General features: G+C 40.5%; 1 protein-coding gene across 2 annotated transcripts in view; it reads left to right on the forward strand.

The window, feature by feature from the left end:
• ZNF704 (zinc finger protein 704) overlaps nt 1-26919 on the forward strand; it is a 128227-nt gene that overhangs the window by 71687 nt on the left and 29621 nt on the right. The gene's annotated exons all lie outside the window — the stretch shown is intronic.

The raw sequence follows: 26919 nt of genomic DNA on the forward strand, positions 1-26919 counted from the left end.
GGTTTTCTTTAAATGTTGTATTTTTTCAATTTCCATAGTAAAATACCTCATAGTAATTCATAGACATTTCATATTCAAACGCTGGGCTTTCTGGTGGTGTTCTTCCTTTGATAGAACTTAAAAAATTTGGGACTTTTCCAAGATACTCCTGCCAATTTGCCCCCCCTCCCATTTTTACAAACACTCCAAGACTATAAAGTGTTCCATGATTAATTTGACTGTTGTCAGACTAACAGTATTTGCCTATATATTTGTTGTTCCCCTCCTTTTTGCTTTGGAGGATTTTTTTGAAAATAATGTATCAGATTGTATATTATTTCTATAATGTCGTGGCATTGTGAGCACCTTTCCCAAGGGCACTTTATGAATTGTTGTAATAAGATTATTCTTTATGAATTTCTGCACAGAAGAATGGTTTTGTCGCCAGACCAGATTGCCCTCTGGTACAAATTGGATATGGATTATGTAAGGGACAAAAACCACAAACCATCAAAACAGGAGAGAAAGTTGGTGTCAACAAGGCAGAGGACAGAAAGGTACTTGATAAATCCTGCCAGGACAAAACTAAGTTACCAGTATTTTTACACAATCTTTAATCAGCAGTTTATATTAAATCAGTTTTGGATCTTATGGCTGTGGCATTTTTGATTCATAAGTAGGCACTTCTGGAGTTACCACGTCTCACCCAAGGCCATGATAGCAGGACAGCACGGTTGTCTGGGCCTGCACCAGTGGCTTTGTGTTTTGAGCTCCGATCACTTCCTGTCACATGAGCATTTCAGTGCCCACCAGAATCCCTTCGCGATCCTAACACACCCAGCAAGGACAGAAATGTCAGCAAAGCCTTTCCTCTGCTAGCAGTACTGAGCATAATCTGGAGTAACCTCTTCCATTTTTCAGTCTCTTGCTTCTGCGTTGCTTTGAGCTGCATTGCTGTCCTCCTGACACCTGATTTATCTCACACGTCTGCACTGACCTCTCCAAAACAGTTTGATTTCTTTGTTTTCCCAAGGAAGAGCTAGCCTGAATGCTGTGGTCATTTATTGTCATCAGTACATGCCAATTCCCCTGTTTTCTGTTTCTCTGTGGGAGGTAGGTCATTGTCTCTGACCTCCCCAGGGAAGTCAGAAGGAACGGCCTGAGCACATCGCACAGTCTCTGTGTGCTGCAGGGATTTGGATGCAGGTTCATGTATGTTGAGAGCCAGAACTTGATATAAAAATGTAAGGATCTGCTTTATTATTACTGTTATTATCTATTTAACCACTTGATACTGGTAACAGAAATTGCCAACATCAGTATCAGAGTGGAGATCAACTGTATTAATCCCGAATATTTTTCTTTAGCAGTTTCGTCATTAGAACAAAGCTATTTCCCACTTCCCCATTCCCCCATCCCCTGAAAGATCTGGAAAATATCATTTTAGAAGTGGAAAATTTTAATAGCAATTTTAATATGGGACTGTGCTCCAACTGCTCCTATATGAAACTGTTGGACTTTAAAACTCAGATCATCTTGGTCATAAAATGGTTTCCACACAGAACAACGTGCCTGATTCTCTAGTGCCTTGCACAAATGTAACAGGATATACAAGATGCAAAAGTGAGTAAAAACTCTTCTGTTCCAATCTGCAAGTTTACACTTACTTTTAACCAATACCAGTCATCAGCTAGCATGTACCTGTTGGCATGTTAGCCATGCTTGTGCTAATAAGCTGAGCAGAATGCCTATATGCCCAATTACTTTTTCCAAATCCTTAGCCTTCTATCAACGTTATCTATCTAATTATCTACAAGTTCCTTGCAGCTGTTCACTTTTGCCGACATCACTGTCTTCATTCCTTCTCCCTTTTTTTTCACGATAATGACTAGATAGGCAACACAACAGGAGGTAAAGCTTTAGCCAAAAGCTGTTGCAGAACCTGCATGTTGGAACAGATTCCAGCTCCATGCAATGTCCCAGATGTTCTTGTCCCTGACTTTATCGTTCTGACCCAGTGAGTCAGGATGTTTTTCTATTGGTTGCTGTGGCCTGGGACCAGCTAAAGCAGCCCTACTGAGAATCCAGGACAATCGCTGTGAATGTGGCAATACAAAGTGATTTATTTCTTCCTCTGCCTGTAAATATGTTAGAACACCATGTCAGAAACAGGACATGAAGTTAGAAGTTTGCTAGCCATGTGCAGAGACATAGGTGGTTGCCAGTGAGGCTTCTTTCTGTTGGGTCAAACTATAGGCACCTGCTGGAGAAAGTTGTGCTGCACCTTTTTTTAGAAACACTTTGATATGAAAACATTTGTCAAGTCTCATCTTCATCTTATATTTTATTAAATCTTCCTGAAAGATGGTAGGTAGCGCTGGAACTGAAACCAGTGTGGAGTATGGGATTTAACCTGCATTTGTCGGGATTTTTCTGGTAGATAACTGGGCAGTTGTAAAGCATCATAGTGTAGATTTTGTTCTAGTATAAGTTCAGCAGAGTTTTATGGCACATTTAGAAAATAGCTAGAAAGTAAGTCATACATAAAGATTAAGCAAGCTGAGGGTTTAAATATGTTCTATATCTGCTAGACATGAGCAGCCCTTGTCTGCATCCCTGTGGAGCTTGAAAAGCTTCAAGCTTGCAAAGCAGCCAATGTACACCTGTTGTTGGTAGTGCCACTTGAACTGCCTTCTCCATCTTGCACTACAGTGGTTTTGCATCGACCATGCTCTCACTTCTGTCAAATGTGGGATTTAAGGAGTGTGCGACTTCCACTTGCAACTTTTTGAGTTTATTCGTCATTACAAAAAGCAGTCATCATGATCTTTGTGCTTCACACAGACCATCTGTAATAGCAATCCAGAAAGACCCTGAGAACAGAAATCAGCCTGTTTCTGATGGCACCAGGCAGAAGAAAATACAGGTTGCTCTGATGCTTGCTCATACTCACAGGTACAATTCATTCATCTGATGAAATGGAAGGGAATAGATAAATTAAGTGACAAGCTGGTGTTCTGTTGGTTTTTTTAACATGTGTTAACACCAGGAATGATTCTCCTTACATGTTCAGATCTGAATGTGAGGTCTCTATATATCCTTGAGGGAAATAAATTTAGCAATAGAAATACTGTTTCAGCTTTCCTGCTACTTGGGCACACTTGGTGGTGTTTCAAAATTAAATCCAAATTCTTTATGTAATTCAATGCTAAAGATGGACTTGAACATTAAAAAATGTTTGAATATTAGTATTTACTGTTTGCCAATTCTCTTAAAAAATTCAGGTTTGATTTTGAAGTCCTTATCTTTGTATGTGATACCCTGCAGCAATTACTATATGATGTTTAATGTCCAGATAAACAGAAATTACCAAAATGTTTGTAGAAAATTGCCATGGGAAGGCAGGGAAATAAAAGACAGTTAATACAAATTTCCTCAGGGAACATGAGAGGGCTGTAAAGGCAGGATGTGGGTTTATTTGAATGGAAGATTGCTAGGAAATTGAATTTTTTTCTATTTTAGGCAAAATTAAAAAAGCAATATATCAGTACTTGAATTATTAAAATTAGAATGAAGCACTAATTGATGAAGTTGATCCTGCTTAATGTTGTAGCTTATAAAAATATAGAACCATAATAAAAATGTAAATCTATACATTTGTGTAAATCTTTTCAGGATCTTCTGTAAATATAGAAGCGTCTTGTTTATATAGTTGCTTGGTCAAAGCATGCTTTGTCTGTAATTGGATTACTTCTTACCAAATGACTTCAGCAAGCAAAAAAGCATTATGTCAGCACGATATCCTGGAGAGTTGTGTAGTGCACTTTGAAAAGGGCTAATTAAAATTTAAAATTATTTAAATAATAATTTAATTATTTAAAATTAAAAAGAAAACATGCCACCACTTTTTTTTTTCTTATCTGCAAAGGTATCAGCTTGTGTAAACCCAGGGTTTTATCAAACCATGTTAACTAGAATTTTGAAATTCTTCAAATTTTGAAAATGCTCAATTTTGCTTTATTTTTACACAGAAAAATAATTTTTGATCCATAGTAGTTTTTTCCTATCAGCTTTTTCCCGTGTCCAGAGATCCGTGCTGCAAATTCCAAATGTGTATACTGAAGTGAATAAAAATCAGGATCTTCAGTATTAGAACCTATAAATATAAATAGCATTTACATGGTATCCAAATTCTTAGTATCAGTATTTAACTGTAGTAACTAACTCTTACAGTGATGCCAGCAAATCTTTCGGGGAAGGGGAGCACGTAATCTGTAAATTAGGAGGTATAGCTGTGCAAAGGTAGAACTACTGGTATTCCAAGAATAAAGTGTAGGTTCAGGTTCATCAGAGCACTCACCTATGTGTTTACCTCAGCTTGCGGAGTTCACTGATGAGACTCTCCGTGTTTCTAAAGTTTGGCACACATTTTAATGCTCCTGTGAAATCAGGCCTTAGCAAGAGCAGATACTCTTATAGCTTTGTTTGAAATATGCACTTTGTGGGACAATCTGTCTTTTCCTGGTTTTATGCAATTTATGTTGTATTTAGAAGACCAGATAAATTTAGAGAATTCTTTTTTTTATTATTTTTTGCATTGCAAAAGGGAAAGTGAGAAAGAAGAGAAGTTCAGCTGCACATTTCAGCATGTGAAAGCATTGCTTAGGTTTGTAAAAGCCGTGTATTTGCCATCAAGCTCAAAGGAACTCATTTGAGCACAAGCACGTCACATTATATAAATTTATATAGTTCCATCTGTACTCCCTGTACACTCAACACTCCTTCAGGCAACTGGAGGCATAGGAGCTCTGAGTATGCAAGGAAATAAATTAATTTACCTAAACACTTTAGGAATACTGTGCTTTTAAACCACAAATTATGTTGTCTATATGTAATTTTTAGTATTAAGAGAAAATAGACAGTAGCCTTATTAACCAGGTGCAATACTTACAAAGGGCTAAATTATGGAAACAAGTGGTGTGTGTTTCTACATCACTGAAAAATGTGCACTCTCTGAAAACTGACTTTTATAGCACTGGGATCTTATTACCTCTCTGAAATTATAATGTTGGTATAATTTTATAACCATTTATTATACATTATGAAACAGGATTTGGGATTTCCTAAGAACCAAAAGGAGGAGAGGGGAAATTGTAAATCACATAGACTAGTGGTATGTTGTTTTACATGGCAGAAGTAACCTAAAACACCTTTACAAAGCCATACAAGTTCTGGATTATGGAAAGAAAAAATCTCCTGCCCTTGGTTACAGACATGGTGTAGTCTGAAATTTCCCATGGTGACATGACAATGCTTACTTCAATGTTCAGTGTTTGCTTTGTCTCTTGCATTTTCTTACTGGATTTTATCTGTATTCTGATCATGAAAACATTCCAAATTAGCAATATTTGGCTTGAAATTATATTCTTTTGAAAATAACTTTTAAAATGGAGAGAGTTCTTCATTCACTTCATTCACTGTACAGTCTGAATGAGATCACACAACATGATCTGCTCTGACTGAAGTGGAGAGTTCATACAAGCAGAAGATTATGGGAAGAGGTTATGTTGAGGATTCATTGTTCAGTCATGAAAAAATTTGAACAGTCAAACTAAAAGTTCCACTCACATATTTCTTCCCTCCATCTGCACTGGGGGGTCAATGGAGTAGGGCTACCAAGTACGGTATATCTGGCTATCCTACTCCTGGAGGGGTTTGTTGGTGGGTTTTTTTTCTTCTGTTAGATAACGATATACATGTCATCTTCTTATCCCTCTTTCTTTTTTTTGTCTTGTGCTCAGAGTCCAGAATTAACTGAAAGCCAGAAATAATCAGATTTGTTGAACAGAAGGCTCTTTGGTTGTTTCCCTGTTTGACTGACTTCTAGCAAAGGCGCTGAGGGACAAACTCAAACTTTGAGAGAACTTAGTCAAAAGAGGCTTGAGCCAGTCAGGCAAGACCTGAAACAAAATTGCTCAGAATTGAATCCCAGTAGGAGGAGACACGTTTTAAGTCAATTACAGAAGTTCTGTGGTTTGATTTTTGTGGTGTTGGTTGGTTGTTTTTTTTTAAATTACAAGCCTGATAAGAAGTCTTGTTACACAATTAAGAGCAGAATGCAGATCACACTGTACTCCAAACAGTACAGATTTTCTCAAGAGAGCTGCAGTTATTCCCGTGCTTTGACAAGGAGTGCTCACATGGGTAATGGTCGTAGAACAAAGGCATGTGGGTTTTCCTCTCTGTGACTTTCCACTGGAATTGGGAGTGTGAAATTGTGACTCTCCCTTTCTGAGTGCTTGAGGATTTTGCTGTTAGGCTTTGTGAGAGGGGTGAATATGTACCTCGGCACCTTTGCACAACTGTTGGATGAGTTTCTGGTAATACCAAAGTGGCAGTACTTTGGATGTGTCACTTAGTGACAGATTTAAGAGCTGTTAAGCAAGTGGTGTTCAGTCTGTAATCCATCCTACTGATATCAGGCCCAGGGAAAAGGAGGTCTCTCAGGATGGGACCCAGGATAGCCAAGCTTCTGTGAAGGGAGTCACCACCATAGTCCATGTGCTGTTGGCTGGAGCAAGTGCTGTCTTTGTTGTGTCCAGCTTGAGGGAGATGGGTTATCCTCACACATTCATGGCAAGTTCATAGGACAGAACGGTCTTTTGAAGAATACTCTTGTTTTCAAAGATTAAAATAAAACTGTGGGTGAACTTGTATGTTGAAGTCACTGAATAAATTACAGTATTGTCAATGTTGAATTCAGAAGGGGTTGCTTCCCTCCTTCCAGAGCCATGCTGCAGCTCCCATGGGGGCTCTCACAGAGCCCTGTAACCTTAACCAAGTCTTTTTCCCAAAGATTTGCTGGAACCCAGCACCGAGCCCTAAACTGAGGCCAATGTGAGTTTGACCCCCACGTAAAGGAGGCTCTTTCCAACTCTTTCCCAACTCTTATCCTTTCTAAGTTGGTGTTTTATTAGTAGACCTTTATAGAGGAGGCATCGCCTCATCGCTGTTCCAGGGGCATTTCTAACATGACACCAGCCACCCCTGCATTTGCAAGGAGCCAGATATTATCTTTGTCAGTCGAGGTGTTTGGGGAATATTATTTTAGATTTAGACCTCTACACTTCACCTAACACTGCAGTTCACAGCAGATTAAGTTGGCATAAGCTTGTGCTGCTGTTAAAGAAGCTCTTCCTACCCACCAGAGAAGTATCCCAGGTTATGCTGGCTTGAACCACTTCTGTGAGTCTAGGTCTATATAAAATACCTAGAGGCTAGATCAGCATATTGCCCGCTGGGTTTGTACCTCTGCTCTTTCATGTGGCAGGCATGATAATACTGCCTTTATCCCACCCTGTCTTGGCTGGGGTCTCATTAAGATCTTATAAGACCTGCTGCATACATTGTTCTTCCTTTTTTCCTACCAGTCTTGTTTCAGAGAATATAAAGTAAATTTAAGTTCTTTTTAAAAACATTTTTTCTGAATTATTATTTTTAGAACTAGAGCATTTCCTCTTTAACTTCAGTGTAAAATTACTGAGCTTTAATTTGCTCTGCATTGCACTTTATATATATTTTCACCTGTTGGGCCATGTATTTTTGATATATTAAACAATAAAGGTTTTGTTAATCTAGATTTAACTAGAAATTAACCATGAAAGTAAAATGTTTTTATAAAATTGCGAGGTCCATAAAATGCAGCAAATAATCTGTTTGGATCAGAGATGTTTTTAATGATACATTGAGAAATATTATACTTCTGAAATTTATTACCATTTGGTAAATTCAGTGCATTAATGGATATCATTATTTAAAACGGAATATGAATAAGCAGGAGACAAAGTTCTAGACATTGAGTTTGCTTGTACGCAAAACCTGAATTAGTTTAATTGATAGGAGTTTCAAAAAAAGTCAGCCTAATGTAGTTTAAAGAAGTGTGGAACTATTTAATAGGCAAGTTTAAAAAGAAAAAAGCTCACAGAAAAGTTGAAATTAGTTTAACTTAACCACCAAAGAGCTGTGTTCTCCACTGTGCTAAGGCAGTGCTGTCTAGTGGGTGCCTGTGAAGCCCCATAGCTCTGCTGGGGTTGAACTCGTGTGAGTACAAGGCACCAGCAGAAGCCGTGTGCGAGTATGGATTTTCCTGCTTTAAACAGCAGCGCTCCAAGCTGTTATACTTACAGGCCCACTGCCAGGTTGGCAGTGGTACTTCCATTTGGTTTTTCCTGCCTTCATCTGCACTAATTTTGGGAACTAGTGTCCTAAAGACAATCCTTTTGTTCCTAAATGAGCTAATGAAGAACTCATCTTCCTCTGGTTTTGGTGTTAAACTTACAGCCCTAATACTATTGCATGTAGTTTATCTTAAGAATTTGTAGATGCCAGTTTCAGCGCATTAAACAAAGAGCAGCTACTTTGCCTCAGCACAGAATCCCTTCAAATCTTGTGGACTACCTTGAAAAATAAAGACCTTTTTGACTTTTACCTCGTACCAAACTCTTTTATTCCAAATCACACCTAAAAAAGTGGGGAAAACAAAGCACATGGTAGCAAAGGGAGGAGAGAGAGGCAGCAATGCGATACTTTCTTCCCAGCATGAGCCCTTCCTGGGCTCCCGTCTCCCAGGTTGATAAGTGTGTGTGCACAGACCATGCACAGCTTGGAAGTCCTGTGAAATCCCTGCAAAAGCTTTTAGTTGGCCACCTCCCAGAGTCCTCAGTTCCTTTTAAGAGACTCTCAGATTTTCTGCTTTCTCACTTCTACATCCATACATAAAAGTCAAAGCTGAGTGCTGCTCCAATAGCCTGGCTACAGTCTCACTTTGAGCTGCAAATACATCATCTTGCCATTTTTAATGAAGCTGCAGTTCTGCCTACAAAGGATGGGCATGATCCAGGGTATTTCTGCATGCTGTAAAGCTGTTGTGTCCTTTCATGGACCACTGGGAGTCCCTTGAGGGAGGCAAGTGCACTGCCAGTGGTGTGCAAGCTTTTTGTGTGACATTGGCGAGCACCTGATAACCTGTGCTGAAGAGAAAGCATAGACTGATATAACCTGTGCATCCTACCATGGAGATGAGGCTTGCACAGCACTGCTCAGGTCATGGAATTACAGGGAAAATTAAGCTTAAAACCTTTGTATCAGCACAGTGTGTCTCTGAAAACTCTGTGTTCAGCTGAGGAGCAAGAGCAGTAACAGACCTCCAAGGTGGTGGTCTGTTAGGCAGCACAAATAACAGCTCTGTTGCCTGACTGGTTGTTGTATTTCCACATATGTTTGAAGGAAGGCTTAGAAGAGAAGACGTTGTGTGTAGATGCTACTCCTTTGCAGTCTGGTTGGATTCTGCCCTCTGGGGGCAGCCTGTGGGCCAACACAGCACATTTAGATAAGGTACTTCCATGGACTTGCACATAGCAAAAAAAAATGGTTTTTACAAGAAGCAGCTGCTTTTTCTTTTCTGTTTCTTAAAATAAAAAAAATTAAAAAAAATAAAATTAAAAAAAAAAAAAAGCCACAGTTCAGACCTTTGCCAGACTCCCCGTCTCCCTTTAGCACTGACAGCTGGGGAGAACTCCAGAATTCAGAGGACCTTGGCTATAACTCATCAAAAAGCCCCTGCAATCTATTGCTACTGAAAATGTTTTAGTGCTAGATCAAAACCACATAGACTTGGGCTCTCCAAAATTCCTCTTAAGAATTTTGCTGTTACTTCATATGAAAAAAAGTGTTAAAATCTTTGTGTCTGCGTCTGAGTCAATTCTGCCTGCTGATCCAAGAGCATTCCAGTAGACTTCAAATATCTAGGGAGTCATTCTCAGTACAAGTCAGGACACTCCAAACATTTCAAATGTTTTTCTTACATTAAAAACATTGACAAAACAAGCAATGTGTCTATTAATGCCTAGAAGTTAGTGGAAATAATTGAGTTAAAATACTGAGATGTATCTGCTTGCACTCGAAACTTTAAAGAAAGACTACTGAATTCTTGATTTGCTAAGCACGAGCTCCTGAGTTTTAATAATGCACTAAACAAGCTTTGGACAGAGTAACATTTTACAAAAATCAAGAAAGATTTTTTTTTTCTCAAGTTATTCAAGTAATTCAGGTAATGAATAATTTGTTTCTGGTCACTGGGTTTTAGAATGAACAAATCTCATCCTCTCACACTTCTAATATTTATTGTTTATATGGAAAAAAGTCTTTACTACTTTTTCATTTCCCAGTGAATGATCAGTTTGCTAGCTACAGGCAATGTTTCTTGACTTTAGATTGCAGAATATGCTTTGATAATTTTACTTTTCTCCATGTGAATCCTGGTTCTCTGATTATTAGTTTTTTCTAGCTTCAAAAATGCTTTTGTACGATTTCCATTGATACGGTTGAATAAAAATTGCAAGAAAAAATCTAAGTCAAATCCCAAGTAAAAATTAAGTACATGAAACAACCATGAAGATGAGGTATCATGAGAAAAGTCAATTCATTGCTGAATTAAATATTTATAGGACATGTTGATTAGCAAAGAGCAGTGGTCTTTGTTAAAGTTACATTTAGTAGCAAACCACTGTGTTTTAGTAAGTGTCACAAGTGACAAAGCAATTTTTCTCCAGAAAAAGTGCAAATGGAAAACAACATTTAAATAGATCATTTAAACCAAGATTTTTTCCTTCTATTTAAGCCCCTCCTGCCTGGTACATTACTGTTATGTTCAGGGACGCTCAGGACAACAGACATTCCTCATGGGAAGCAGCTAGGTTCCAAAGTGTCAACTGAATAAATGGGAAGTGAGCAAACTCACAGGACTTTCTAAATACTAGCTCAGGTATTGCCAAAAAAAAAAAAGGCAAGGAAATACTATTCACTACTGAACTAGAATTTCAGCAGTTTAGAAGAATCGTGTTTTAATCTAGCTCACATGCCACAGTTAAAACCAGGTTTCTGTAGGTTTGCTTGTTTGTCTTAGAGGGCTTTTACTTCTTAACCCTCAAAGCAAGGTATGTCAGTACTGAGATGACCATGGTTGAATAGGAATCTCTTGAAATCCTAAAATACATTATTACAGAAACAACAGTCTTTGAATGAAAAACTACTTTATCTCAAAAAAGCAAAAAGCAGCTAATTCTCTATTTGGGAAATGCCATTCAGCTACCATTGGCTCCCAGGTGGTGTGTTTAACGGGTCTCCTATAGCTTTGTCAGCTTGCATTTTTGTTAAAGCAGATAGTAATTAAACTACATAGCAAAGAACCTTCCTTTGATCTTTGTAAATGAATGTATACATACAAACTATGCATTTTCACATAGCTGCATACTGTATCTTGAATCGGTTCAACTCCAACCTTTCCCCTAGGTTAGCAACCCCTGAACTTCAGGAGCTGAAGGTACTCCCGTCTCCTTTATGATTTATTTGTCTCCTGTCTTGTTTCTGCTCTCCAAAAACCCAAGATGCAGGATGGAGGAATGCTGAGCAGCAGGGCCCCAGGAGCAGAGTCAATGGGGACCTGTGGCCAAGGCCCAGACTGGAATGCTCTGGGAGACCGCTTGGGGCTCCCAGGCCCAGCATGGCCAAACACGGGGATGTGGTATCTGTGCTGGCCCTGCCAGAGCTGCTCCAGCCCCTCTTGTTCAGCATCTTGGACACTGGGCCAGCCGAGTGGGACCAGCAGCTGCTCTCACACAGGGTCAGTAGGAGTTTGCAGCAACATTCAGTCAAGCTGTGTCAGGGAGGAGCCACTGCACCTGGGCTGGGACAGCATTTTTAGCCACCATACCAGCCTGGTTTCGTTCTACCCATCACTTCCCCATGGTGCTGTGTGGCACTTGGGAGGCATGGATGGCTCCTCAGGGGTTGTGGTCTTACTACTGAGACCCGCTGCCCTGGGCAATACAGTGCTCAAAACACTCAACCCTTCATCCTGATCATTGCTCGGACTTCAGGGCTGGGATGTGGAAGGGATAAAGGATCAGAGCTTGGTTTTAGCATACCTTCTGTTAGAAGGGAGTAGGAAAGATGGAAAATGGATGTCTTGTTCTTGTAGCTGGTGTAATTAAAGGAAAAAGATATTGCATGCAACATTTTTTACTTAAATTTTGAGTTGTTGGTGTAATATACATCAGCCCAATCTACAAAATGAATGAAATGTGTTTCTTACACTTTATCCTACAGGACGAAAGACCTAAAAAGTAGAAGTATTGAGAATATCCTTGCTTTAAAGTAAAGCAAGCCTAGACTCAACAACAAAGAAAGATTTTGTTTATATGCAAACTATTTAAATATTTGATACCAGTATGAAGGCAGTAGTATTCTTATCTATCCAGAGATGTGCACTCATCTAGGTTATGTTGAATTGAAAAATATTTTTGCAGTATGTATTTGTATTTGATGGGCTAAGGCCTTTAATTTTATATTCTTTACAAGAATTATTGTGGCAATTATGTTTTTCCATTTATTGAGCTCCCTGCCCATGCTAGTTGTCCACTTGCATAAAGAACATTTCCACTACTTCAGAGGGTTTGGGGTGGTTGTTTTCAAAGGGGACCTGCCCCAGAGGTTTCCACAGGGGTGCCCAGCATGGGTGGGAGACTCCCTGGAGCGGGGCAGGTCACCCTTACCAGGATGTTGCCTGTCACTGCAACAGACAGACACGGATTCATTTCCCTGCAATCTGCAACTGCCCAGTGGGCCTGGGGTAGCTCCAGCTGCAGTTCCTCAAATCAAAGCTCTGACTGACACAGTCAGACCTTTGCTGTCACTTACTATCACAAAGTTAAATTTTTATGAGAAAGAGCTTCCAACTCTGGCACTGATGGAAATACTGAATACTTTTAATATATATATATTTGGAAAGTATTTGAAAAAAGTGTTTTGTCTTTTTTTATACAACTTTTAGCCAAATAGAAGTATTCTGATTATTACTTCTGTGGATATCTGTCCACCTGTAAATAAGCTCATATATTCAGGTACATGAACCTGAAAGAAAAAAATAATAAAGACTGTTCAGTGGCTATGCGCTTTGCTAGCTCTTGGTTCCTTTGTACATAAGAGGTAACTGTTTAAATGTTGGGGGGGGTAATTTAATTGTTGTTCCTCTAAAAAAAGAAGAAGAAAAAAAACTTTTGACTTTGTTTTCTCTTTTCTGAGTTAATACAAAGATTTTCTAACTTTTTACTGCAGAAATGGATAAATACCTGGTGCTAAGTGAATGTGAGTCAAACTGGCCATAGCAGACACACCAGATAGAATGCACTTTTCCTGTGGCACACAATGTATTTTCTCAGAAGGGACCTTCAAAGGACTGTCAGATGTTTACATTTCTTCTTGTTGCCCCAAATAGTTTTGAATATTGAAATAACTCCCAAAAATCAAGTCATGATCCATTACTGATGAGATGAATCCTTACATTTAGGTATCTATAACAGCTTTGTACAAATACCATTTTAGAGATAGTCGAAATATTGGGCTTTCATACTTTGTAATGCTTTGATGTGACAATAAATATGCTGTTGCTATCTAGTCTAACCTCATTGTAGACCTGTAACTCCTTGTTTATGATTATGTCATGGTTTGCACTGGCTTGAATTCAGCCAAACACTGACTGTTCAGCTGAAATACTCCGACTGTTATGATGTCCACAAAACGTTTATTAAATGCACTTGTATCTGACTGCCGCGGAGTATGTCAAATTATTCATGTAATAAACCCCTTCTGTATAACTTTTGTTACTTGTTTATGTGAACTTTAGTTCTTTTACAGACATGAATGTCAGCGCATCAACCAAGGACCGGCTGGAGTCAGTGAGAGCCTTTGCATCAACTTCATTACAAACAGGACTGATTTCCTTCCCTTTGATCAGAGGGACGATGTTTAGACACTATGAGTAAGACACACAGGACAGGGATGTTGAATTTAAGTTTTGGCCCTGTGAATTTGAAGTGCAGCCTTTAGCTAGTGACTGTGGTTTGCCACTTCCAGGCTCATGCTGGTCTTCCTGATCATTATGCTAGCAACACTTCCCCTGTCCTGCTCTTCCCTGGTAGCCAAGGAGCAACCTCCATGTGCACAACAAGGAACATTCCTGACAGGGAAAGGATCATTTGACCAGGGTATGCCTTTCTCATGGTAAAGCTAATGAATCTACTGCTTGAAAGTCGCCAAGTTGGAGAGACATTCCTGAAACAGGGAGTAGTTTCTTAAAAAAAAATAAAAGTATAAGAACTTCCATCCAAGTTCTCAACTCCCCTTCTGGCTTTGTTAGGTCATATTTAGATTTTCCTTTGGCTAATGCATTCCTAACCACTGCTGCAATGCCAACTCCAATGTAAATAGCAAGGCTATTAAATTTAATGAGTGGTTTTATCACTCTTCTTCTGTTCACACTTTCCTCCCTTCAAGCAACACTTCCTCGCCACACACGTGCACGCTCAGTCATCCGTCTCCAGTGAAGATCTGTAAACTAACCTGTTCTCTAAGCCAGAGGCAAAACAGCTCGGGCCAAGAGGCCCTGCCCTGCTGCCCAACAACATGCATGGGCGCTACAGTTGGACCTGTCCAAACCATCCCCTCCTGAACATGCGTTTGATCCAGCAGATTCCAGGCGCTGCTGGAGTGAGCGGTGCGCCTTGTATCTTCTATTGGAGGAGCTGGTTGTCTTCACAGCCCCACTCCTCCCAGGCAGGTACCAAAGCTGTCTGACTTGTTATCATTAGAGCAGGGAATCCTGTGGTTGATTGCTGTAGATATAAAAAGGAAGGGATTTGAAGTCAGCAAGAAAGCGTTTTTAGTGTTACTTGCAGAAGCTCGCAGAATATTCTGAGTTGGAAGGGACCCACAAGGATCATCAAGACCCACAAGGATCATCAAGACCCACAAGGATCATCAAGACTCTTCAGTGAATGGCCCATCCAGGGATCAAACCCACAACCTTGGCTTTATTAGCATCATGCTTTAACCAGCTGAGATAATCTCATATTTCAGATTAAATTCCACTAATTAAATGTCACTTTAAGAGATAATAATCTCTGCTGTAATTGATGTTTCTGAAGCCAGACAGGTTGTTACAGTTCTCTTTATTCAAACAACGTTTTCTACTGTTGGAATTTCAACCCAAAATTCAATGCCTATGCTTCCCTCTGTCCACTTCTGCATGAGCTTTGTCTCTTTCTGAGCCCATTCTGAACACTTTTCAAGAAGTGACTACCTTGGTTTAGAATATTTCACATCCTCATTTACTTCCTATAGAAAATTTTGAGACAGAATTATTCCTTCTCTGCCTGCATCAGTAACTTCCTCTAAACTCATTCCTTTTAGCTGAAATAATTCACTGCATTCATATTTAGACTTAAAATACTCTTAGCTGAAAGAAGACAATTTATGTTGAAATGTCCTGTGCATTTTGTACTTCACATGCTGCCATTGTCTTGTTTTATGCCACTGCCTTTGAGTCCTGTTCTCCAAATGTGGCCTTACAGAATCATTATATTATAATATTATTTCTGCTGTGAGGTCCTAGTAGAAATCCACTGCACCAAAAGCAACTTTTTAGCAATGAAAATGTCACTTAGAGAACAATAATATTATTTTGGTGCCCTTAACTGAACACATTTTTTTCTAGTTTATTTGCTTAAACTGCCAACTTCTTTCCTCCCTCTCCCACACACTCATTTTTATGATGCCAAGAAAAATATTTCAGTTATAAAAATTGTCATATTGGTTTGAAGACTAAGCTATATTTCTTTTTTTTGCTAACAAAATAAAAAGCAAACATTATGCTAAGATTTATGTTCTAAATTTAGCTTTGAAGAGGAAAGAGAAATAATTTGCACCTTCCTGAATTATACTCTCCTGGTTTATCCCCAGTTGATACCACTGTGAACAGATGCAGGTTTTTGGGGGAGGGGGGGGGTTGTGGCTTTTGTGTGTTTTTTTTTTTTTACAATTTCTGGGGAAGGAGAAGAGTTTTCAAATACATTTATTTCAATGCAAGGCAAATGACAAGAAAATTTCTCCTGACTGTCTCAGCTTTGCTTTGTGGTGACTGTACTACAAACGTCTTGCTCTGAGACAAGACTTCATTGTTTGCCAGGCTGTAAAAACAAAATGAAATTTACGGATTATGAGAAAGGGAGGAACCACTACCAAGGACTGGATTAAACCACCAGCACTGCTTTTAACCAAGCATCTGCCATAGCTCCAAAGTCTGACTCTGACCACCGCTAGTCTACCAAACATTCATTTCAGCATTTTTCAGTAGTATGTGAACATTCCCCTTTGGCTATTGGCTAAAAGCAAACTTACTCTTCCTTCCCTGACTTTTATACTTTTATATTGTTGGCTTTGCAGGCTTTTTGTTTTTCCTTCTTAATACTATAAGCAGCATTTATACATATATATATATATATATGCATGTGTGTGTATATATATGTATATATACTGTGTGTATATATATAGTTCACAGATCTTTTTCACAAAATTACTCTGCAGAATAACAACATGCAGAAAAAGGGAAAATAACTACAAAGAAAACAGTCCTTTTTAGGGGAGATGAGGTTAAAAAGATGTGCAGCCTAAAATTGTATTACATCCAACTGTTAACAAAAGCAACTCAGTGCTCACCAGGTGGGAACAGCATTCTCAAGATCAGAAACGTTTTTTTCACTGGAGGTACAAACTTGTCTAGTGCTGACCTCCTGTGGTACGGAAGGAATCTGCAGTCGCCAAAAACAGTAGCCAAGAGTCAAAAGCAGACGAGGTTGGAGAAATACCGGTAGGCTGGTAACTCGTGGAACGCAAAGAGCACGTCCCAGAGAAATACACACACCCCACACCCCTTTAAGTTTTCGTGTTTAACTCTTGAGCGCACAAAATCCCACACCTTACCCAACACTTAAACATGGTGAATAGATAAGGTAAAACCAGTTCTTAAATTTGAGGATTTATCTAAATTTGCAAAGATTTATGAACAGCTTTAGCTGGGAATTTTGTCATTCACCCTTGCAGATCAGAGCTGTGTTTGTACCATCACTAGTGCTGAGTTATCTGAGTGTGTGCAAGACATGGAGCATCTCTCTCTCATTACTTGTGGTTGAGTGCATTTGACTAAGTAATCTGTGGAAGTCCAAGTCTCTTGTCTCCAATAACTTCCTTGTTGCTCCATTTCCCACCAGCACACCAACAACCACAACTGTCACAGTGATGTACATATGTTGTACATCTCCTTTATTCACTCCTCTAAGCCCTTGTCCATATCACTCATTGTCCATATTCACCCATTCCATTTAGGCTCCAGATGATCAGAAGATGACTTGGTAAGTGGGAACCCAAATATTTTTAATAACATCCCTCAATGGTGAGCCCATTGAAGGTCACAGGAAACAGACACCAGTAGCTCTACCCAGAGTGAACTGTCAAAACCTGACGGCTGTGACAAGGAGGACAGGATTAATCACATTCTTAGCCCGCTTTAAAATCCAGTTGCACTAGGTACCCTTTCATTTTGGTGCACCTATACCTGTCCCACTAGACCTGCTTCCCAGTTCCCAGGATACACCTCACCCATTCTGCAGCCAGTGCAGGGCATCCCCTACCCTCAAAGCCACAAGGCTCTCACTAACAGTGCCCATACAAGCATTCAACAAAAAGGGTGCTTTGAGTCCTACCTCAGAAGAGGGACCAGTTTTGTTCCTGCAGCCTTGCTCTTTTAGCACTGGCAGAAAAAGCACTACATATAAAGCAGGCCTTCCAAGTGTACTCTCCAAAATGGGAGCACAATAAGGATGCCTTCATCTTCCCACACAGCTGGAACTGCTACTTAAACACAAACAGGAGCCTTTATAGCTGCAGATCTTGTGCTTTAAAGTCTCATCCCCTCTCAGTGAGCAGAGAGCAAGCCACCCTCAGCAATCACTGCCAGATATGCTTTTAAGTCTTTTTTAGGCCATCAACACACCTTCTATCCATCTTGGAGCAGAAACTGTCTCTCTGTTTTGGTTCTCCTTATTTCTCCCGTCTTTTCTGTAGCTAGCAGGTTCCCTGGTCTGGTGTGTATTAGTATCACCACTGTTATTTCCCTTCATGTCTGAGGTATGAAGTTAGTAAAGTGGTGACTCATGTAACCAAGTTTAGCCTGAGTTTTTAGCCAGGGCTGACCAGGCTTTTTGCAGGGCTGTAGTGCAGAGGTTTCACTTTAGAGACTCAAATAATGTCCTCTTTAGGAGGACATAGAAAGGGCTGGTTCCTTCCTTCTGGTCACAGACCTCTTGACCTATGAAACCAAACAGGATACAGAATAAGGGAAGGAAGGAGGAAGGGAAATGTTTACTTCCACAGCTGTGTAAAAATCAGAAATTTCCAAAAATATCTGCAAAATTCCACTCCCAGGCCACTTCTTTCTTGGGTTCTCTTTTCTTTAAATGTTTGTGTTTTCTCCCAGAATATTGGTGAAGAGTTTTGGCATTTCAAACTGAACTTAGACCATGTGGCTCACTACATGAGGTGATTTTCTGAGGTGATTTGCTGCTTCCTAAAGTCAGCAGCAAAATGAGAAGTACAATCCCTCACTGAACATGTTTCATATTTAGAATGGGCACTTGATAAAGATGTATACTGCACTGCTACGAGACATGTGGAGGGAGGCAGACTGGGTGTAGTGTCGGGGCAGGGGAACTAGAAAGCTATCAGAGGAAAGCAAGATGAAAGTGGAAGGGAAATGAAGTAAGTGGGTGATAAAATAATTCTGTTATATAGGGAGAAAGCCAGAAGGATCAAAGGATCTCTTATTTGCATTTTATCCTCATTTCTGTTCCTTGCAGTTTCCTTCCTCTGCTGTATATTATTATCACCTCTATTATAAAACTTTCTGGTTGCTTGCAATTATCCCCCTTTAATCTCATGCTAGGCTCTTCCTCTTTGATCCACTGCAGTACATGCTTTCTTGCCATATGACTGACTGTGTGACTGCTGCATATGTATGTAAAAACATAGATTTATTTCAGCTTCATTTCCCATTGTGTCTCCAGTTTAAGTCTCTCAAGTCCAGGCAGAGTTGTGTGTCCTTCACAAAATCCTTTCTGCCTACCTCAGTTAGGGTTGATTCAGCTCCCAGTAAAAATTTTACAAATGGAAAGTTCCTTATATCGTCTTCGTTTTATTTTTGCACAACTTAACAGTTATAATTGTATACGATAAAAGAACATAATCTACAGAGAGGGACACCTATCATACTCTTCGTGGCAAGGCTAAGCTGAATTCAATAAAGAAGAGACCAACCTGTCACTGGCAGACCTTTGATTCTTTCTCTTCAACTTCTGAAAAAAAAACACCTTCTCCTGCTGCTCACTCCCTCCCCTCCCTCCTACCACCTTCTCCTGGGACCACAGCTTCTTCTGTCCCTCCAAACCAGGCTTGACATCAGGACTGGCAAGGCTGAAGCATTACTGAAGAAGGCTGAGACCTGAGGGCAGGGAGAATAGCCCTGAGATGACAGGGAACAGAGCAGAGTCAGTCGGAAAGTCAATAGGGAATACGCTCCTTCTCCAGAAAACAAGCCGGTGCTTCCTTCTCTGCTGGGAAGCAGGAGGCAAAGCAGAGCTGCCCAGCCCAGCCTGGCCCCATCCCTCTGCAGAGGGAGGGCAGCTCCCCACTCAGGGGCAGCCACTCTCTCACAGGGCTGACACCAGGCAAGACCAAGTGAAGCCCTATGTGCCATTTTTTCTCCTTCTCACTGATTTTGGGTCATATTGTCTTAGCTGTGCTCAGTCCTTCAGAGTGTATGAAACACACTGGCCCTGGATGGTAAGAAAGTCTCATCTGCATTCTTCTTCAAAGGAAACACTGAAAGAACAGTCTGGATGGTCTGAAGTAGTCAACTGCGTGTATGTATCCCATACTTACGAATGCTATAAGGAGTGTCAAAAAATACCGAAGTCCACAAAATGTTTAAGCAGCTTGTAGTGTGAATATTCTTAATTAAACTTCTTGTTTTTAAAAGGAACATAGAATATGATGGAAAGTTTCTTCTTTGCCTTGTTCACACAGGCTGAATTCCTGTCAAACAGCTACAGTGAGCACCCAAATAGCTCAGGAAAAATGAGCCACTGAAAGGAGTTAGGAGATCACCTAAACCGTAACTCTTATCCTGGCCTACCCAAACCCTCCATGAAGCAACACATCATCCAGAAAAATCAAGCTTTTTTTCTCCTTGGCTTTAAAGAGCATCTGCTATTCATATCCTTCAGAATATCTGTTCCCTTTCTAGATTTATTCTGTGTCATTCATTGACTTCCACATCCACAATTACAAACTCCCATCCATCACCACCATATGCTGTCCTCACTATCCCCTTCCTTGTAAAGAGGAGAGCCATTTAAAATTTTAAAAGAGCAGCAAGTGAGTTCATTTTGTTTTCCTTTGCATGAGTTTTGTGCTAATAAGTATGGAACAAAGCATCTGCAGAGATGAGAATGACAAAATGCATTTAGATTTTTTGCTGTAAGCTCTTGCACATGCAGCACTGTCTCTCTGGAATTAAACAGGGCCACGATTTGTTTCTTATGCTGCTCCGCATTCAAATAAACCCAGTAGTAAGATGCAGCACCTCATTTTCTTGTATTCTTAGATCACAACATGACCTTGAACATCTTTACACTGCCACGCTCACAGACTACACTGAAAACACACAAAGGATTTGCATATGTTAGTGAGTTAGAAAAGAGACCTCAGGATGTTGCTGCCTCACATCCTTGACATGCACTACTCTCCTCAACATACTGTCATGTCTCAGATGATGCATCTTAGCCCTCTTTCTCTCTTTGTAAAGTCTCAAACAACAGTGAGTTAATTGATGCGCCTCTGTGCTCCCTGGTGATCCATTACAATTAGTCACACGCACCCCATCCCCCCAACCCCCAGTGATTGATTACATTTCCCTCTCAGAAATACACCTCACTTGATATATTGTTGTAGGTTCTACCATCGAGAGCAAGAACTGGATCTTGCTCTGCAGAACTGAAAAGCCTGTGCTAAAACACCTTTTGCAGCTGTGAGTATCAACACCCACTCATCACGTTGCCTTTTTCAACCTTCTCTTTAGAAAGATGCATTAGTCAGACTCCTGAAATAAGCACCTTCAGGGCTTATTTTCCATTCTTGTGGTTCTCCTTTGAACTCAAGCCAGCCTGTGCCTTCCCAAAACATTAACAACTGTGGTAATAAATACATCTGATAAGGGTTCACAGAACATTAGCATCAGCAAGTCAACAAATGGCTACCAAGTGTTGGAGAGCGTTACGTGCAGAGGGTGTAACACAGACCATGGAGGCTCTTGAAGACCTGCAAAGGGCAGCTGCCCTCCTGGGGAGTGTGGATGGGCACAGCTGACATGAATTGACTCACAGGGCTGGATGCCCCAGCTTAGAGACTTCAAAGACTTCAAGTTTGGTAGGGGAGTAGGTTGTCTTCCTTAGTGATTCAAGTTTCTTATGATTACCTGATGAAAGAAGGGAAGAAAGAAGGAAAGAGACTCTTGGTTTATTTTTGCTGGGTAGTGGTGTTATGATTTCCTGGGCTTTAAAAGAAAAATAATGTTTTGCAGGCATTGCTACTGAAATAATAGTGGTAGCAGTTACCTCAGTTAGGCTGGTAAGAGGTATGGTGTGCAGTCAGTCTGCTAGTTCACAGCATGAACAAGAAGTTGTGGATGGGTTGTGGGGCTGGAGCCAGAATATGTAGAGCACTGATGAAATATGTGTGCGAATGTACTCTGTCTGATGTGGTGATGTGCCTGACACTCACAGAGGGGAGACAGATATTCTGTTGCTCCCATGAGACATGGGCTCTGGAGCTCTCTGCTCAGCCTCTCCTGTGTTAGCAGTACAAAGCAGAAGGGCTCTCACAGGCCGTTCTGGCAGCTTCGATTTCCTGGGGTGTCAGAAATTCCTAGGCAGGTTCTTGCTGTCAGGAGCCCAGAGTCACAGAGTGCGGAGAAATCCCTTATTGGCCTGCTCTCGAAGGGTAAGTGGACTACAATTCCCTGAGCGTGGTGTCCCCCATCATAAGGGGGAGAAGTGAACGATTAGCTGCTGAGGTCTGTCTTGGGTTTTGATGTTTTGTCTTCTGATCTTAAGGTGTGATCTTGAGTCTGTGTGGTGCATGTTTCATCAGGAATCAGGTTTCAGAAGCAGATGTGAAGACTTTTCTTTTTTCATAGCCTAAAGACTCAGGGCTGTGCTCAGTCTGTTCAGACACTGTTTTCTCTCAGATGCCCACAGCCTGTATTTCAGCAGATACACAAAGGCTATCTACCACCTTCTTGCTGAACTATATATTAACCACCCAACACACTGCATGGCAGGCTCCAATGGGAAGTGAATTGAGCACTGTGCCTAGTTAAATCTGCAAAGGCAATACAGACAAGCAGAGTGTAATTATCCATAGTGGAAGCTGGACACAGTATGAGGCTGTGACTCCCCGTTACTCCAGGTTTCATCTGGGGAAGGGGAGAGGCTGCTGGCAACAGCAATCCCACAATTCAGAAAGGAGACTGCAGTGTGTATTGTTCACCTGCTGACTTCAAACACGGTGTCAGAGCACAAGATACAAAGGCTGTAGGGGAGAAGGATGTACATGGATGCCAGATGAAACACTTGGTTACCATAGCTCTTCAGACAGACAGACAGGAACAATTACCGAATTCTGATTGTAGGCATCTTAACTGCAAGTGTCACTGGGAAATTCAGTGCAGTGGTCTTAAGGCACAGGCAAAGACAAGTCAAATTAGAAAAGCCATGTCTCCAACTGAGGTACAGTCAGCAGTGAGGTTCTCTGAACAGAAAGTGACACATGACAGAAGATGAAAATACAGGTTTTATATTGTGCAAGCTGCATTATTGAAGACTTCTGGTAAGACTTCCTTGCCATTTGGTCTATTTCAAACTAATCTTGCTTCTCACAACTTCTGAATGGTGTTCTTCAACCTCAGCCCTTCTTCTGAGACATTAGTTTTATTCTGAGCTGACAATTTGTGGCTGTGCTGATTTTCTTCTTTCACAACAGAGCTTGTGCTGCCGACAGTACTCAGTTACTGGAGAGGAAGATCAACATCAGGGGAAAATCAAGCAGGAAGTGACATTTCTGTCTAGGAAAACTATGGTAAAGATTAATCCATTTTATAATAGTACTGTTCAGTAAACATTTGAATACTTCTTTCCTAACCAAAACTTTGAAGAGCTGAATCTGTCCTTAGTCTGTACTAAGGTCCATAAATAAGAAGATGATTGTCAAATATGCCATGTTTTACAGCTGCTTTAAAACTTGCACCAAAAAAAAGTTTTATAGGAAAATGCAACTATGAAGAAGTTAACTTTTTTTTTCCTAGAAGAATGAACTATTTGATTAATGATTCAATCATCTTAATTCAAACATGGCTTGCTGGAACACATGGGAAACAAATTTGGGATGGTGGTTCTTATCAAGGTATTTTTTCCCTTGCCACACTCTAATCTCTGGCTGGAATGGTGCACTAGGAGAACCATGACAGTGTTGAGTGGGATATAGATCCTAAGGCCTGTAAAGCAGTAAAAGTACATTTGAGTATACATCTCCACATGAAACAAAGCCAAAAGGAAGTAATTTGAATTGGAAGATGTCAAAATGAAACTTTCCACATGAGAACATTTCTACGTATTTTACTGGGGGATGCTGGTGGTCATATTTTTCAGTCTTTATCCTGAACATGAGACAAAAACATTGTGTTGAAATATTAGAACTGAGAGTGTTCTGATTACTTGTTCAGCAAAACACATGCAACTTTAATTGAGGTCAGTTCAAGTCCAAGTTTCTCACAAGACTGAGAACTACAACAGCCACAAAGCTCTACCCAGTGCTGGACTGTGCACCCAAGCAGTAGGGTGGAAGTTATCTTCTCCCCTATAACATGCCCTGCTAGGAAGTATCCTTCCCTCTTACAGAGCTAGGATTGTGCGTATGCTTTCTTTGAATACTGACAGACTGGGGGGGCAACCTACTGCAGCGTGTTTGTGCTGGCCTTGTCTTAAAGTGCTTTCAGAGGTAAGCAATCCAGGAGCAGTCCCGACTTAACACAATCTACTGTGCAGACTGAGGGCTTATTGCCTGGAAGTTGGAACACTTGCAGTTAAAGGGTGTTCACCACTGAGAAAACAGGGTGCTGTGGCTAACTCAAAGGGCTGGCAGCTTGTGTTTGTCACTGCAGAGCCCTTCAAACCAGCCCTGCTCAGACTGCAACAAGTGATCAAAACTCTTCCAATCATAAGAAACTTCCAAGGTGTGTGAAGGCTGTGTCTTGAACCAGACAGGAAATGTGGCTTGCTTAAACCAGCTTGATTCCTGCACAGTGAAGGCCAGCATGCATGCAAATCATTTCTGAGGATATCAGAATCTTGGCTTGGCAGGTTACAGCAGACAGAGAATTTTGTGTTGTAAACTAAGCAAATTACTGTCTCTGAGAATAGGCCACCAGACATTTTAAGTCACCTAGTTTCTGATTTAAAAACAGACTTTTTAAAATCTGTAAAAGATGCCTGTTAACAACTTCTTTGATCTCTCCCTGTTAAAACACAATTTACTGTGATGAATTAAATCTAGATGGGAGGCAAAGTATACTTAGGGGCAAGTGATGGTCCAGGTAAACAAGACTTGGATTAGATGTCGAAGGTGCCCATCTTGTTTGTTGAGGTAATCACAATTAATACTCCAAGAACACTTCTATTCCATTACTTTGTGCCATCCATGTGAGTATAATTCACATCTTTGTGCAATTCTCAATTTGCTCTAGGAAGGTAAAACATGAGACACCCTGGTTTTGATCTTGCTTTTTGAAAGGCCAGTGCCTCTTGGCCCTGCTGTAAAGATAAACTTCTGAGTCCTTCTAATGCACTTTGTTATACCTTAATACTTGGATACTACTTTTGGCACAAGCTGAGGTAGAAAATTGAAGAATGGGCTCGTAGGGACAGCAGTCATAGGGAAGGAACAGACAAACGATAAGACAGTCTGTGTTCACCACAGAGCTGTGCTTAGATGCTGTGGAGATGTTTTTATCTTAAGCAGGCAATGATTTCTGCTTCTTTCATCTGCCAGTGTACAGCTGAAGGAAAAGTAACATGAAACTTCAAAACTGGAGGCATTCTAATGTAGTATTTTCAAAAATGTCTTAAAATTATCTGAGAGACGTGATCAGACATAGAAGGGAAAAGGGCTAGAAAGCAGTGGACAGCTAACGAGCACTTTGTGTGGAGCAAAAGGAATGGAGAGGAGGAACTTTGCAAGGCAAGGCTGGGAAAGGAGGGAAAGCCATTGAAATCTTTGGCTTAGATGGCAACATAAATGAGTGGGGTGGAGGCCAAGACTTTTTGAAGTCTGGCTGATAAACTCTTAAAGCACTGCCACAAAACCCAGCACAATAAAATAGACACGTGTGCTTTGCTAAAAGTGTCTCAATATTTTCTTCTGATTTGTCTTTTCTTCAGCCTTTCTGTACTCCTTTAGCCATCTTCTGTACTTCTTGGCTACACTGCTGTGCACTGCAGTTCATCCCATTACTACGTTCAGGTCTTCCCTCCTTGCCATTCCCCTTTACATGTCAGAAGAGTCCACAGAAAGAGTTTGATAAGTTCAGCCCACTGGCCTTTTTAAAAGGGGGATGGGAGAGTTTGCTGTTGTCTAAAATGTGGGCTGTTCCAAGGGGCTGGTGGCTTGGGCCTTCGATGTGAAGGAGTGCTATTTCTGTAAAGGACAGATGGCACCAATTCAGGTCTGTAAGGCAAGAAGTCAGCAAATAAACAAGATAAACAAAGGACAAATATCATTTAGTTTCTTTCAATTCACTGCCTATTACACTAATTTCACCACATAAAATACAAGCTGTTGCAAGTACCCTGGGAACTAAGAAAAAGGAGAACCAGGGATGTTTTCTTTTAGAAGTGGTTTTTATGTGAAATTCCAAAGATGAAGTGCATTTTTAAGCTACTGATTAGCTTTAAAACTATGCTATTCAAAAATCCACTTGAATTTTTTGTAAGATTTCCTTTAATTTCACAGAAATATTTTTATACTGTTCTCATATTTGATTACTAAAACTGCTTGGGGAATTTTAACCATATTTCTGTACTCTGAGATTCTGAGAAAAGACTGAAATAAAAAGTGAAGTACACTTGTGGCTGTAGACTTTAGGTTGGAGGCTTTTGACTGTTACAAGGCCAAGCACAGAAAGCCTTCCACTTAAGAGCAATGCAAAACCAGCGACAGCTCATTTCCGAAGCAATGCAGGTTTCTTTGGATCAAGCTAGGATGCCCCTCCTGTAAGATAAAAGAGTAGGATCAACATGTGTTTCAGAAGAGGCTTGTCCTCCTCCACAATGACATGGAAAACCTAGAACCTTTGAAAGCCAGTTTACAAAAGCACAGTGGCTGGAGTTGTTCAAACACTGTTCTCACTGAAAAGGTGCACAGCTATGGCCACTTTATGGGAGCTGGGAGCACACACTGGCATTGCTTTGGGCGTTAAAATTATTACTCAGAGCCACTTAGTTCTTCTCTTTGAGCCTTCACAGTAAGTCTGTACTTGTAATTACTGCATTGAAGCACCCTGGTACCACTGAAAATCAAATACCTAAATCCCAGAGGCGGTTTTGGAGAAGTGAAACTCCTAAAACAAAGGTATGTATTAATTCAGTTACCACCTAAGGAGTCTTTCTCCTGTGCCTTTTGCAACCGGACATGCCTTTCTCGTATTGGCCTTTTTAGCCACCAACGCGCTTGCAACAAACGTGGGTAGAGCCCTTCCCAAATCTTCGTTCGCGAAGCCTAGCCATGATTAATTCAGTGTGTTATCTGTGTAAATCTGGGTTAGTTCCTCCTTATTCCACACACATCCAACATCCTGAATTGGAAGGGATCACCGAGTCCAAC

This window comes from Neopelma chrysocephalum, unplaced genomic scaffold, assembly GCF_003984885.1.
Source record: "Neopelma chrysocephalum unplaced genomic scaffold, ASM398488v2 Primary Assembly neopelma1_22, whole genome shotgun sequence".
Classification (NCBI taxonomy): domain Eukaryota; kingdom Metazoa; phylum Chordata; class Aves; order Passeriformes; family Pipridae; genus Neopelma; species Neopelma chrysocephalum.